Source organism: Cervus elaphus, chromosome 19 (assembly GCF_910594005.1).
Source record: "Cervus elaphus chromosome 19, mCerEla1.1, whole genome shotgun sequence".
Classification (NCBI taxonomy): Eukaryota; Metazoa; Chordata; class Mammalia; order Artiodactyla; family Cervidae; genus Cervus; species Cervus elaphus.
The window spans coordinates 14465725-14479702 of NC_057833.1; the positions used below are offsets into that span (position 1 = coordinate 14465725).

The following is a 13978-nucleotide window of genomic DNA, read 5'->3' on the forward strand; positions in this document are numbered from 1 at the left end:
TGGAAGTTCTTTATGTCCAGTAGAAATCTCTCCTATTTTAAACCCACTTTTTCTCATTCGATCTTCTGTACTATAGACTTATTGGAAAAGACCCTGATGCTGGGAAAGATTGAAGGCGGGAGGAGAAGGGGACTACAGAGGATGAGATGGTTGGATAGCATCACCGATTCAATAGACATGAACTTGGGCAAATTCTGGAAGACAGTGAGGGAGAGGGAGGCCTGGAATGCTGCAGTCCATGAGCTTGCAAAGAGTTGGACACGACTTAGCAACTGAATAACCACAACACTATAGACAAAACAAAACAAAGCCAATTCTTTCAAAACCCCTTTAGCCTTTAAGAAATGGTAAAGGATCCTTTATCAAGGCATTTGAACACCGGTAACATCCAAACAACAGAACAGTGATGATGATTTCCTCTGCCAGTGTTGGCCCAGTGGTCCAGGTCACTCAGTGCAGACAGGACAGTGCTGATTATAACAGGAAGATAGAAAATAACCTTGTCAGTAGCTATTTCAGGTGAAAGAAGAGCATACATTTTACAAAATAAAGATCAGTTACTACTGAGAAAAAAAACACAACTACCGTTATAGAGGCTGAAACAGACGTTTGGAAATGAAAAGGACTGCAAAAGCAAGCAGACATTGATGAATCTGTCCCAATGAGTGTTGTTCATGTCTCTTTTAGTTTTGCCCAATTTCAATAAATCCTGTTAGCAATTTTCTCACACTTCTCTCTACAGATCATCAGAATTTCACAATAAGTAAATGTGATTTGCTTTTTTATTATTTCATACTGCTTTGGGAAGGACTATTTTAATAAAATTAACATGCATCACAAATTCTAGTTTTTTATAACGTGAGAATTGAAATGCATAACCTATTTGTTGTTTTTAAGATCATTAAATATTTAGACATTTTCACAATGTGCTACATTTCTGTTGTTATTACTTTCAGGTAAACCCAGATAGCTTTACTTGATAAAAAAATGACAATAAATCCTTAATCCATGCTTTGCTTGATTTACTTGTATTAGATTAAAATGTTTTATAATCATACAAGACTTTCAAACTTATATATTTATTTTGATCATTGAATATATCCCATTTTTGATACCACTGTGTATTAATCAGGTTTTGGTTAGGCTAGGCTATCTATGTCATAACAGCAAATTAACTCTCAAATCTCAGTGGCCTCACCTAATAATTTTATTTCTTGCTCATGTTAACTGTGCTCTCTGGGTCAGTGGTGGGCTCTCTTCCACACAGTCTTTTAAGCACCTGGACTGATGGAGAATCCAATATCTTATTGTTGCATCATTAGAACATGAGATTCCATGGCTGCTGCAGCAGAAGAGAGAGCTGCAGGTTCTCACACCAATTCTTAGATGCTCTGCCCAGAAATGCCATTCATGACTTTTATCTGCTGAAAAGGTCTTTTATTTGATCTCAATGTATTGTTTTGTTTTTGTTTTTGGTCGTTCTGTGTAGCATGTGGGATATTGGTTCCCTGACCAGGGATCAAACCTGTGCCCCCCTGCACAGGGAATAGGAGTCTTAACCAGTGGACCGCCAGGGAAGTCTGATCATAATGTTCTTTTGAAGTTCAGAATAATCTTGTCTTTAATTATGTCACCCCTCCTTATTCTTTTCTTGTGAACTCTATTTTTGTTAACCTCCTCTAACTGTTAGCATTCTTAAGTGTAGACAAAGAATTGAGTCTAGGTTATTAATGAGAAGGGATTTATGAAGGGAGATTAGAAAGCCCAGATAATCATCAGAAAGGCTGAAGGAACAGGTTTGAGGCCAAGTACCAGCAGTCCCAGAACCCAGCAGTCTTTTTTGCAATGGGGAAGACACTGTTCCCACTGCTGACCCCAGAGCCATGACGCTGAAGCCAACTGTGCCAGCAGAATGGATGTCTGGGCCCTGTCTGCTCTAAAGGTGTTTTCTAACCAGCACACGGAGAGGCAGAAATTAAGGTTTAGGACCTCACCTTAGAGTCAGAGGCTAGGGAGATTACAAAATGTTTAATTTAAGAATTTACTCTGGGATAATAGAATTCTGGGATAAAACAATGTGGGGAGCTGTTAATATAAGATGTAGGGTGGTTTTTCAGCAGATTTGAGGCTGCCATGTATAACAGATATTTACTATACTTTCTTTTACAGAACTCGTTTTCTTTGCCCTTGTAAATTTGTTTTCTGTTACAGAAATAATACAACTAGACAACTAGAAATAAGACAACTAGACATAAGAAAGAAGGACAGAGACGGCCTGACACCACCTTAACATAGACACTGTTATTATTTTGGCATATTTCCTTTTTGCTCCTTTTCTATGCAGAATTCTCTTCTATAAAATTATCTGACAATGAATACTGATTTCCTGGTGAAATATTAGAACACAAACATTTCCCCCCATGTTGTCACATTATCTTCAAGATCACGGATTCTAGTGGCTGTGCAATACTGCAAAGGTTGGAATGGCTTTTCTATGTAATTTACCACGTAAATATAATACTGTGATGCAAGTCAATAGGTATAACTTCTAGAACTGATTACAACTGTATGCTTATTTGTTCATTTATTCTGTGGTTGTATCAACATCTTGATGGTTTCCTTATTTTACAGTTTTCATCAAGATGCACGACCTCAGAGAGACACAAAGACTCAAAGCAGATAAGGAAGGAAATGTGAAATTTTTAGGCAATTGGTTAAGTACATAAAACATAATCTTCACTCTTTATTTATTTATTTCTGGCAGTACCGCAAGGCATGCGGGATCTTAGTCCTCTGACCTGGGGAACCTGTGCTCCATGCGCTGGAAGTATGGAATCTTAACCACTGGACTGCCAGGGAATTCCCAATCTTCATTCTTTAGAAAAAAGGGACTTTTAGTATCATCCATGCTAGTAGTGATACCGAAAGCTTGACCTCTGTATAGCAGCGCCAAATCAAATCTTGGAGACAGAGTTTTGGGTGAAGTACGAAAGAGTAAATTTATTGCTTTGCCAGGCAAAGGGGGAAATACAGAGGGCTCCTGTGTCCCTCAAAGCTCTGTGTCCCAAGCCAGGAGGATTTGATGAGGAGTTTTATAGTAACAGTTCAATGGTGGGGTTGCTGATAAAATTAAGATGTGTGTGCAGGGCCAGCATTCTCTCATCTCAGTTGGTCTCCTAATTTTGATGAGATTTTCTGAACCTCTGATGAGGTTCCTTTAATCTTGTCTCAGGTGGTTTCTTGGCTGCTCCTCCCTTGATTAACAACTGTTCAAATCTGACCTTTGGAATTGAAGGAAGATCATGAAGGCTAGAGTCCATTCCCTACAAACAAGGAATGGGGGACAGAAAGGCTTTCATGCCCAGGAGCCCCTCAGGGTCCTGCTTGGCTTCAGTAGCCAGGTAATTTTAAAAAATTCCAGACAACTGTTCCATTATTCATTTGCTTATGTCATCATAAATTTGATGTCATTTCTGACCATTATATACAGCAAATTCCAATTATGTTGAACTATCCCTCCCCTTCAAAAGAGAAAAAGTCACACACACTAATAACCTTAAGAAAGATCCACTAATTTTTTTTTTTTTAAGATCCATTAATTTTTGTATTGAGCACTCACTATTCCAAATAACTCTGCTAGGCCCAGTGTGAACACGAAGATGTATCACATATACTGCCTGCCAAGGAGACATTTAAAATCTCTGGGAACTTTAGTTTAAAAAGCAGCAGTGTGTTATATTAAATTTTATTTAAAGGCACTAAGCAAAAATTTTTTCTATTTCTTTACTTTCATGTCTATTTTTTGTCTATTTCTTTAATTTAATGTCTACATGACATGCTGGATTTTCACTAAACTTATTTGATAATAATTTTATGATGTGTGCAAGTCAAATTATTATACTGTATACCTCAATATAACTAGAAAAAAAAACCCAAGTGTTTATTTTGCCAATAGTTCTAGGTTTGGGAATATAAAGAATGATAAAATACTCCCTGAAAAGATTATAGAAAGTAGAGTAGTTTAGGAAGTAAAGAGACAAAAGAAAAAAAATCACTAAATATTATTTTATAATTAAGCACAGGGTGCCTCTTGGTATATAAAATCAAAACTAACTGAGTTTTGTTTTAGACAAAGAAAGATAGGGGAAAATAAGTTTACGGGCTGTGGGAGCATAGAAAAGACATAAATGAGAGATTCTGTGTCACTCTTTAGGAAACTATACATAGTTAGTACTAATAGAGCAAAATATTTATCCATCTATGCTGTATGTATATATATGTATGTGTATATATATAATAGATAATATAATCAAATTTCTGTTGACTTAAAAAAGATGCAGAACATGAGAGTTGCGAGTCAAGTTTTATTTGGGGCAAAATGAGGACTGCAGCCTGGGAGACAGCACCTCGGAGGGCTCTGAGAGACTGCCCCAAAAAGGTACTGGGGGAAGGCCTATACATGTGATTTTGGTGAAGGGGGAGTTCACATTCAACCAAGCACTAATCTTACAAAAGGTTTCCTGCTAGTCACGAGGAGCTGATGTCACCATGAAGGGATTGACTGGTTTTCTAGATATGAGGAGATGCAAGGATTGGGATCATGAAATCAGTTTCTAAAAATATCTAACTATCTAAAGACCTGTTCCCCCAGTTTTCCTGGAGCACAGAGTGCCTCACTCTCCACCCTAACTCCCTTCAGGGCATGTTGAAGGTCAATAGCTACAGCAACCCAGGATTCAATCTCCTCAGAGGCAGATGGCAAATGCCCTCCGCAAGCTACAATTTGTAGCTGACATTTCTAATTAAAATATATAATACAATATCATTTATCTTAAGAAGATGTAAGGTATTTGTTTGAGACTTTCCAATAGTTTTTGAGAGCTGACTGTGGGGAGTGAAATAGGGAGTGAAATAATGTATACTTACATTTTATTTTACATACACTATAACTTTAAAATTGTAAAAAAAAAGGAATTAATAATCATAAACATGCATTCTTTAATTACAAAATGCTAGAGGCTATGGCAAATAGTTTAAGGATGGTGAGTGGTATGTTTATGATTATATCTATTATGGTAGACATGTAGATTGTATGCATTTGTCAGAAGTCATCAATTTATATACTTAAAATTGGGGAATGATATATAAATCACATCTCAATAAGCATAAAAAAAAACTAAAAAATAAAGGCACTAGAAGAATTGGATTTATAGTCAAGGGATATGAGTTTTATTCCTAATTCTAGCACTGTGTTATTTTTGACAAGTTTTTCAAACTCTCTGGACCTCAGTTTCCTCATTGGTAAAGAGAAGTTGTTAGACTGGGTGAGAGTTCAAATGTCTCATCCCTAACATCCTGAAAATACAGGATATATCCTACAGGCTGTCAGTGGTTTTCTATCAAAAAAGAATAATAAACATATATATGTGTGTATTTATTATACGTGTATATATTTACATGTTCTTGTTCAGTTGCTAAGTTATGTCTGAATCTTTGCGACCCCATGGACCGCAGCACTCTAGGCCTCCTTGTCTCTCACCATCTCCCGGAGTTCACCCAAGTTTAGGTCTATTGAATCGGTGATGCTATCCAACAAAAGACTTTTGAGAATCCCTTGGACGGCAAGGAGATCAGACCAGTCAATCTTAAGGGAAATCAATCCTGAAAACTCACTGGAAGGACTGATGCTGAAGCTGAAACTCCAGTATCTTTGGTCAGCTGATATGAACAGCTGACTCTTTGGAAATGTTCCTGATGCTGGGAAGGATTGAAGGCAGAAGGAGAAGAGGGCAGCAGAGGACAGATGGCTGGATGGCATCACTGAAACAATGGGCATGGACTTGGGCAATCTTCAGGAGATGGTGAGGGACAGGAAGGCCAGGCATGCTGAAGCCCATGGGGTCACAGTCAGACATGACTGGGCAACTGAACAAAAGTAACTCTGCACATAAGTTAAATAAACAAGGTGACAGTATACAGTCTTGACACACCCCTTTCCCAATTTTGAACCAGTCAGCTGATCTGTGTAAGGTTCTAATTGTTGCTTCTTGACCTGCATACAGGTTTCTCAGGAGACAGATAAGATGGTTTGCTATTCCCACCTCTTTAAGAATTTTCCAGTTTGTTGTGATACACAGAGTCAAAGCCTTTTGTATAGTTAATGAAACAGAAGTAAATGTTTTTCTGGAATTCACATACAAATAACATTTGCTTTGAAAAACTTATAAAATGGGTATCCTGTATAAAATTCATTAAGTACTAGTAGAACCTTAAAATTGATCATGAAAAGAATAATTATCCCTTAAGAGTTTTCTATAGCACTTGGAGTTATGAAAATCTTGACCTGCTTCTGTCCTGTATAAGTGCTAATGAACCTCTGGACAAGACGATCTCAGACAGGATCATTTAGGTGCATGTTTAAGTATAGGATTCAAAACAAAAATTGTTATTGTTTACAAGTACATAATGGACAGGCAGGCTCTGAATATGTAAGGTGCTTTTCGAATGTAATCTCATCTAACCCTCACAGCAGCCCTAAGAAGGAGGTATTATTACAGCATTTGTTTTACAGACAAGGAAACTGAGATTCAGGAGGTTATGTAGTTTGTCCAAAGCTAGCAAGCAGCAGAGCCAGTTTTCCAACCCAGGTCTGCCTGACTCCAAAGTCCATGCTCCTTTCATCCCAACCTATCTTGTAGACCTTTCTCACTGATTTAATTAATATTGATATTCCTATTAGGATAATGATCCTAACTTAACTAATTTCTCATATCCCAATGTAGTCAAAACCAGCAAAATCTCTTAGAGAATGAAGGTGATTTTTCAGAAAAGTTTAAAAATACAGTCTTACTTAAAATATAGTCTTTTAAAAAATATATTTTTATATAAATATATATGAATATGCACTGGCATTAGTAGAAAGCATCACTATTGGGATATAAATAACTTCCTTTCCATTTTGTCTTTTCCAAGAATTCTCTAAAAATGGCTGAAGAAGAACTTCCTCCGCTGTGTCCCTGGCTGCTCAAGAACATTTGAGTCAAAGTTTCTTTCTGAATCTCCATCATTTTTGCGTGTGAGCATGTGTGCTAAGTCACTTCAGTCATGTCCTACTTTTTGTGACCCCATGGACTGTAGCCCCCCAGGATCCTCTGTCCATGGGCTTTTCCAGGCAAGAATATTGGAGTGGATTGCCATGCCCTCCTCCAGAGGATCTTCCTGACCCAGAGATCAAACTATCATTTTAGAGGAACCCCAAAGTAGTTTTGTTTATCCCTTAAATTTTTTTTGAAGGATACTTCATTCATAACCATTTTTACTTAACATGCAACCTGTATATCAGGATGGCAAAGCCTTTTACAATTACTAATACATTCTTCCAGCAACTTCTGGGGAAACCAACATTTTACAGAAAAGCAAAATGAGATGTAGATATCTACATTTACTTGGCCAGAGTGACGCAGTGACTTTCTATGCTTAGAGCCAAGGGAAACCCAGCTCCTTGAATGATAACATTTTACAGTTACACTGAAACTATAATCACAGAAAGCCCACTTTTTAAATGATTCAGTGATAGAGATGCCTTAAAAAAAATCTAGAGTTCCCAATTTACTTCTCGGAACTGATTCTCCTTTTGATCTTTCAGTTATCCTCCCTTGAGTTAATTGATAAAAGTTTTTAGCTCTTCATTTTTGCACTGATTTCAAAATGAAAAACACAATGCTATTTTATGTCCAACAGACTTCCTTGCCACCATTTGGCTTGCTCTTTTACATTTTTGTATTAGCATAAAGCTTGATGCTAAATAAGAGAAGTTGCAGCTCTCCCCATAAACAGAAGCCCTCCTATATTTGATTTCTAGCCATAGCCACCTGAACATTGGTCCTTGTTATTAAATCAATATTTTTTTGATTCATTATACTGTTCATTCTTGGCAAGAGGAACTTCCATCTTTTAACCTTTCTCATGACTAAGCTGAATGTGTCTTTGGTTTGAATGAAAAATATACCATTAAGAGAAGGTAGTAAATCTTTGTTATATGGCTAATAAATAAGACCATGGTATTTTATATTTGATTTCATAATACTTTGAATTTGTAGTTAATAAGCAGACTCTCCAGCATCATATTATACATGAAATGCCAACTTCATTTAAAATTTTATGTTAGGTCATATGATAACTTGACAATTATTTTGATAGCTACAAAGGAAATAAAACACCAGCAGAATATATTTAAGAAGCTGTGTCATCATGTACACTTAGAATCAGAAAAATAAAACTCCAATAACGGAAGCACTACTATGTTTTATTAAGTAAAATCTGAACAATAATCTTTAGATAGATTATTAATAATTTTATAGATATCTTTATATATAAATATAGATATATTTATTTTTCTGAAGTATAATTTAGAAATTATAATAGAGAGAAGTCAATTGAAGACTGAACAAATGAACACAATGACTGAACAAATGAACACAATTTCATTACTTGACAAAGACTGGCAGACCCGTTAGCAGTTGATTTTATTCTGAACCAAACTTTAAGGATGTTTTCTTAAAATTAACTATGGTTATATTTTAACTAGTTTTATCTGATGTTTTGAATTAAATTACCTCTTTAAAATATTTATGTAAAGTGAGGTTTCTTGAGAAATCCAGAATAAGTGGAAATAAACTTATGCAGCTGACAAACTTAACATATATATCTAATATATATATAAACTCAAACATTTCTATTGGATGAGTACAGTGTGATATAGTCTTTATAGAATTAATTGAGAAAATTTGAATTAGTAAAGATGTTTATGCCATCAGATTAATTAATTGACTCATCTCTTGGCAGCGAAAGCGAGGCTGTCCACATGAAGTAGTCACTGGCCTGGAGACCCAGATGACTGTACAAATCCTGGCTCTCTCGATGATGAGTCACTGATGTCTCTGTATCAGATCCTTACTCATAAAATATTATTAATGGTATTTTTAGACTTAGGTGGATGGTGAAAAGTATTTTATCAAGTGCTCATAAATGCTTTGAAGGTTAGAAGTCCGGAATGTTATTAGATCACAATATACAGAGTAGAAAGATATTAAAAATGGCTCACTCATTACTGTCATGTTTGAATGGATTTCTCAGGATTAAGAAACTTACTTAGCTAAATATAGAGCTCAGTTGCTGGTGTTTAGAGGGAAATGCTATGTTAGACTCACTTAGCAATGACAGGCTGTCAGTCTCTAATGAGTGTGGATATAGAATTACATACTCTAGTAGCTGACTTTACTTATTTTAGTGTTGTTCAAACTGGTCCTCTAGGGATTTCATAATTTTACCTTCAAATTTGTTATTTTAATATTGCTTTTGGTCCCATCCAATCCTTAAGGGCATATCTGCTTGAACTCAATCATTCTATTACATATGGGTCTAGCTATGACTCTCTTGTTGAGTTGCTACATCATGTCTGACTCTTTTGTGACCTATGGACTATAGCCTGCCAGCTCCTCTGCTCATGGGATTTCCCAGGCAAGAATAGTGGAGTGGGTTGCCATTTCCTTCTATAGGGGATCTTCCCAACCCAGGGATCAAACCCCAGTCTCTTGCGCCTCCTGCATTAGCAGGTGGATTCTTTACCACTGAGCCACCAGGGAAGCCCCTAACTCTCTTGTTACCAGTGCTCTGATTATTGTGTCACTTCTGGGAGCTCCAGATTTTGAGCTGACCCGGATTTTACTATCTTCTCAACAGGTGACAATCCTGGGAATGACTTTTCGTCTCTAAGCTACTTGTTACAAAAATACCTTAATTAATAGCCCTTTGAGAATTTCCAAAATAAAATGAACCAATAAACAAATATAAAGTCTCAAAATCCTGAATATTAGCAGGCACATAAAATTACATGATTGTTAAAGTCTCTTCTAGGTCCAAAATGCTGTAATTCTAAAAGGAAAAAACAGTGGGGTGATATATACCCACCCAGTGGGTGATATACAGGACTGACCGCCTGCTGCTTTGCGATTGCTTCACTGTTGCACAAGATGTGGGTGGAACGGAGACCTGGGGCACTGAGACGCCAACAGCAAGGCTGCCCACAAAGGCAGACCACAGGAGGGGCTGGGCAGGAAGCAGTTTTACTTCCTGGTAGGAGAAAGCCACAGGGCCTAGGCTGGGCCGAGGCAGCGAGGTACCTTGGGTGACAAGTTTAAGGAGGCCTCTGCTCTCATGGGCAGTGTAAGTAAGGGTGTATTTGGTACTCCAGGAGTCCAGCCCTGGGAAAAAGGCTTAACAAGATCTGTGCCAGGGAACAAAGACAGGGCCACAAACCTGGGAATCTGGAAGCCAGAGTTGGAGAAGCCAGTCAAATCCATTGACAGCTAAACTGTGAAGTCCTTTGTTTTCTGTTGTCTTCCCTCTCTGGCTCAGGGCAATAAATTCCAACAGTTTCACAGCCCTAACTTCCTGCTCTCCTAGGAACACCAACTTAGAGGAAGGGACAGTTAATTCTGGGGAATCAATACACGGGACAACAGGGAAGAAATAAGGTGTGGAAAAAAAAAAAAAAGAAAGATGATCAGAATAAAATACCTCCACAAAGTGACCTGGGGCTCCTCCTGAGCCTACACTCCCTCTGCTGGGCTGGGCTTGGGGCCTTGACAGAGGCCTCCCTGCTAGACGGCTTTAAAGCCCTGGTTGCGCTTTGAGGGACTCTTTCACCTTTTGGTAATTACTGCTCCCCTTTGCACAGAGGCTGGAGTAGCCAGGGCTATGTTTTCATTTCACAAAACTGAACGTAAAAAGTGATCACTGAACTTGCTATTTCAAGCTTCTCTTCTGCCTGATAGTGGAAATATAGCTCAGAAGATTGTAGATAAGTTGACTTCTGAGTTTTTTTCATCATGTCTGGTAAATCCCATGAATTCAGAACTCCAACCCCCATCTCCCCAGAGTGGCATCTAAGTTCTAGGTGCCACAAAGGTGAAGCACCCGGTTCACCAATGCCCCTTTAGGCTGACATTCACTGCTCACGTCCATGCTCCTGTGATCCCCAGTCATCAGTCCTGCTATAGCAGCTCCTTATCTTTTTTAAAAATTTCAATTTATCTATGCTCTCCTGTATGTTTATTTTTGATTTATTTTCATTTACCTATTTGGCTGCAGTAGGTCTTAGTTGTGACATGCGGGATCTTTAGTTGCAGCATATGAACTCTTGAGGCATGTGGGATCTAGTTCCCTCACCAGGGATCGAACCCGGGCCCCCTGCCTTGGGAGTGCAGAGTCTTAGCCCCTGGACCACTGGGGAAGTCCCAGAAGCTCCTCATCTTGACTGAGGTGATTCTTCTGAGTCATGTCTTCACTTCTCTTAGGGACTGGGAAACTTGGATGTCCTCCGGCGCCATCCTGGAGACTTGCGGGGCTGTCTTAGACACATCTGGTTGCTACTTCTACCCACTCCTGCTTACCTTGGTCTCACCTGAGAAGTGAACACAGGTCCCTCTGCTCTCAGATCCCCAAAACTTTCTGAGGATTCTAACAGTCATCCTGACTCCTCCCCACCTGACTGCCTCTGGGCCTCAGTCTTATCTTGAGTCACTCTCCCTTGCTCTCTTATATTTGACTCTCTCTCTCTCCTCCTTGGAGATTATGTAACACTACAGTATGTACTAGTCATGTGTAGCTACTGAGCTCTTACAATGTGGCTGCTCCAAAATGAGATGGACAGAATGCACACTAATTTTAAAGACTTATTTGAAAAGAATATTCTAAAATATCTCATTACTATTTTTTCCCCATTTATTTTTATTAGTTGGAGGCTAATTACTTTACAATATTGTAGTGGTTTTTGCCATACATTTCATTACTATTTTTAATATAGCTTACATGCATGTTGAAATGATAATACTTTGGGTATGTTGAATTAAATGTAAAATAGTATTACAATTCATTTCATTTTTTTTCTTTTTACTTGAAAAAATGTAGCTACTAGAAAATTTAAATTGCATTGTATTTCTTTAGGACAGAGCTCATCTAACAAATTTAAGGAAGTGTTGTGGACTGAATTGTGACTCTCCCCACTGCCAAACTCATATTTGTAGCCCTAACCCCCAATGTAACTGTATTGGAAGATAAGACCTTTAAGGGGGTAATTAGTGTTTAATGAGGTCATAAGGGTGGGGCCTACTGGATTAGAGCCATATAAAAAGGGAAGAGACACAGACAGAAGAAAGACCATGTGCAGACACAGTGAGAAGGCATCAGTTTACAGGCCAGGAAGAAAGGCCTCATCAGAAACTAACACTGCTGACACCTTGATCTTGGACTTTCAGCTTCCAGAACTGTGGGGATACCAGTTTCTGTCTTTAATATTCTGTTATCTGGTACCTAGTCCACGGTATTCTGTTATGGCTGCCCTTGCAGACTAATAGAGGAAGGACAACTCATTCTGACATCATGTCTTCTTTTAAAACCAAATGTCAGTGGCACTGGTTTTAGCTTTTGAGCCTTAAAAACCCTTCCTCTTAATCAACTGTCTGTGCCAGAAATTTTAAAAATCTGGTTTGAAACTCAAGAGTTGAGTGAAAATGGAGGCTTTGATTTTCTGTTATGACCTTCCTTCCCCAAGGTCTTAGAAGGAGTTACCCTCTGCTGCCTGAAGTTGAGGGAGAGATCATAGAACAAACAGGAAGTATGGGGGGAAATGGTTACTACCATAAGATTAGTCTGCTACAGCAGTTAGTTTCTCTCTTTCCCATTTTATCAAATTTCAGGAGCATCTGACTTTATTTATTTGGTCATCCATTAATTTGTTCCTTATTTGTGGCCTACAGATTGATATGTATATTTTAGTGTGGATAGCTTTCAGAGAGCATTTTCACTAAAAATTTCAGGTCTTTAATAATGAAAGATACTATAAGCTGTTAAAGAAATTGAAAATATCACAGTAAGTGCATGGTAATGGTAGAGAGAGATGGGTAAAGGTACTAAAATCCGGTTGTTCATGTCATTAGAGAGTTTTGTTAGCTATGGAGGAGATCTTGTTGTCCACCCTTAGCACAGATCTTACTTTGCTAGAAGTCCTACAATTCCTGATGTAATGCACAGGGCACACACAGGGTCAGTCTTGGCTTCCAACCATGGCAGCGGTCACTTGGAGACAGTGGAAGGCCAGAAAGCCAATTCTTGTGCTTGGATGGGCATGGGGAGGCTCTCCCATCTTTTGTACTTTTCTTATTCACTAAGCATAGCTAGGTCTTCCTGCTCACCTCACTGCACCATCAATCTGTATTTACTTCTCTGTGAACCCTGAATATTCCTTTACTCAATACCTAGTATATAGTTAATGTACAATGGAAGTTTGGGGAATGAAACTAAATGAATGCATGAATCCAACGAGTTCTGCCCTCAAATCCTCACTTCAGACTTTCTCTTACCTCTTTGATAGCCTGGACATGGATTAAGCATCTCCCTCCATCTTCTTTAACCTCAACCAACCTCTCCTTTATAAAAACAAATTATTTTTAAAAGTTGCCTAATTACCCAAGTACTCTATGAAGATATTATCAATATACCATGATAAAATAATACAAAGAGATTGAGAACTCCCTGGCAGTTCACTGGAGTGAGCCTGGGTTTGGGGAACTAAGATCCTGCAAGCCATAAGGCACAGCCAAAACAAACAAAAACACAAAAAAACAAACAAAAAAGAGATGGCAGAAGCCCATTACAACTCCATGGCAATCTCCTTCATTTCACAGCAGTGTGGGAATAGCTTCTACCCCCCTTTATATACGTGTTATGTACCTACTAAAATAGACATAAATGTGTATACTAATACATTATTGCCACCATATTATATATGTTAATATACATATTATACATATTTAACCTAAATAATTTTATGCTGCTGTGTACTGTTTAACAACTTGCTTTTTTTTCCCCGCTAAATTACTTGATACCCTTTTATGTCACTGTCCATTCATCTCCCTTG

General features: G+C 38.0%; 1 long non-coding RNA gene across 1 annotated transcript in view; it reads right to left on the bottom strand.

The window, feature by feature from the left end:
* Nucleotides 1–401: 401 nt before the first annotated feature.
* The window catches only part of LOC122675934, a 53853-nt gene continuing 40276 nt past the window's right edge, over nucleotides 402–13978 (bottom strand). Inside the window, exon 3 of the long non-coding RNA XR_006335371.1 lies at nucleotides 402–470. This is a non-coding gene — a long non-coding RNA (uncharacterized LOC122675934). The remainder of the gene's footprint in view (nucleotides 471–13978) is intronic.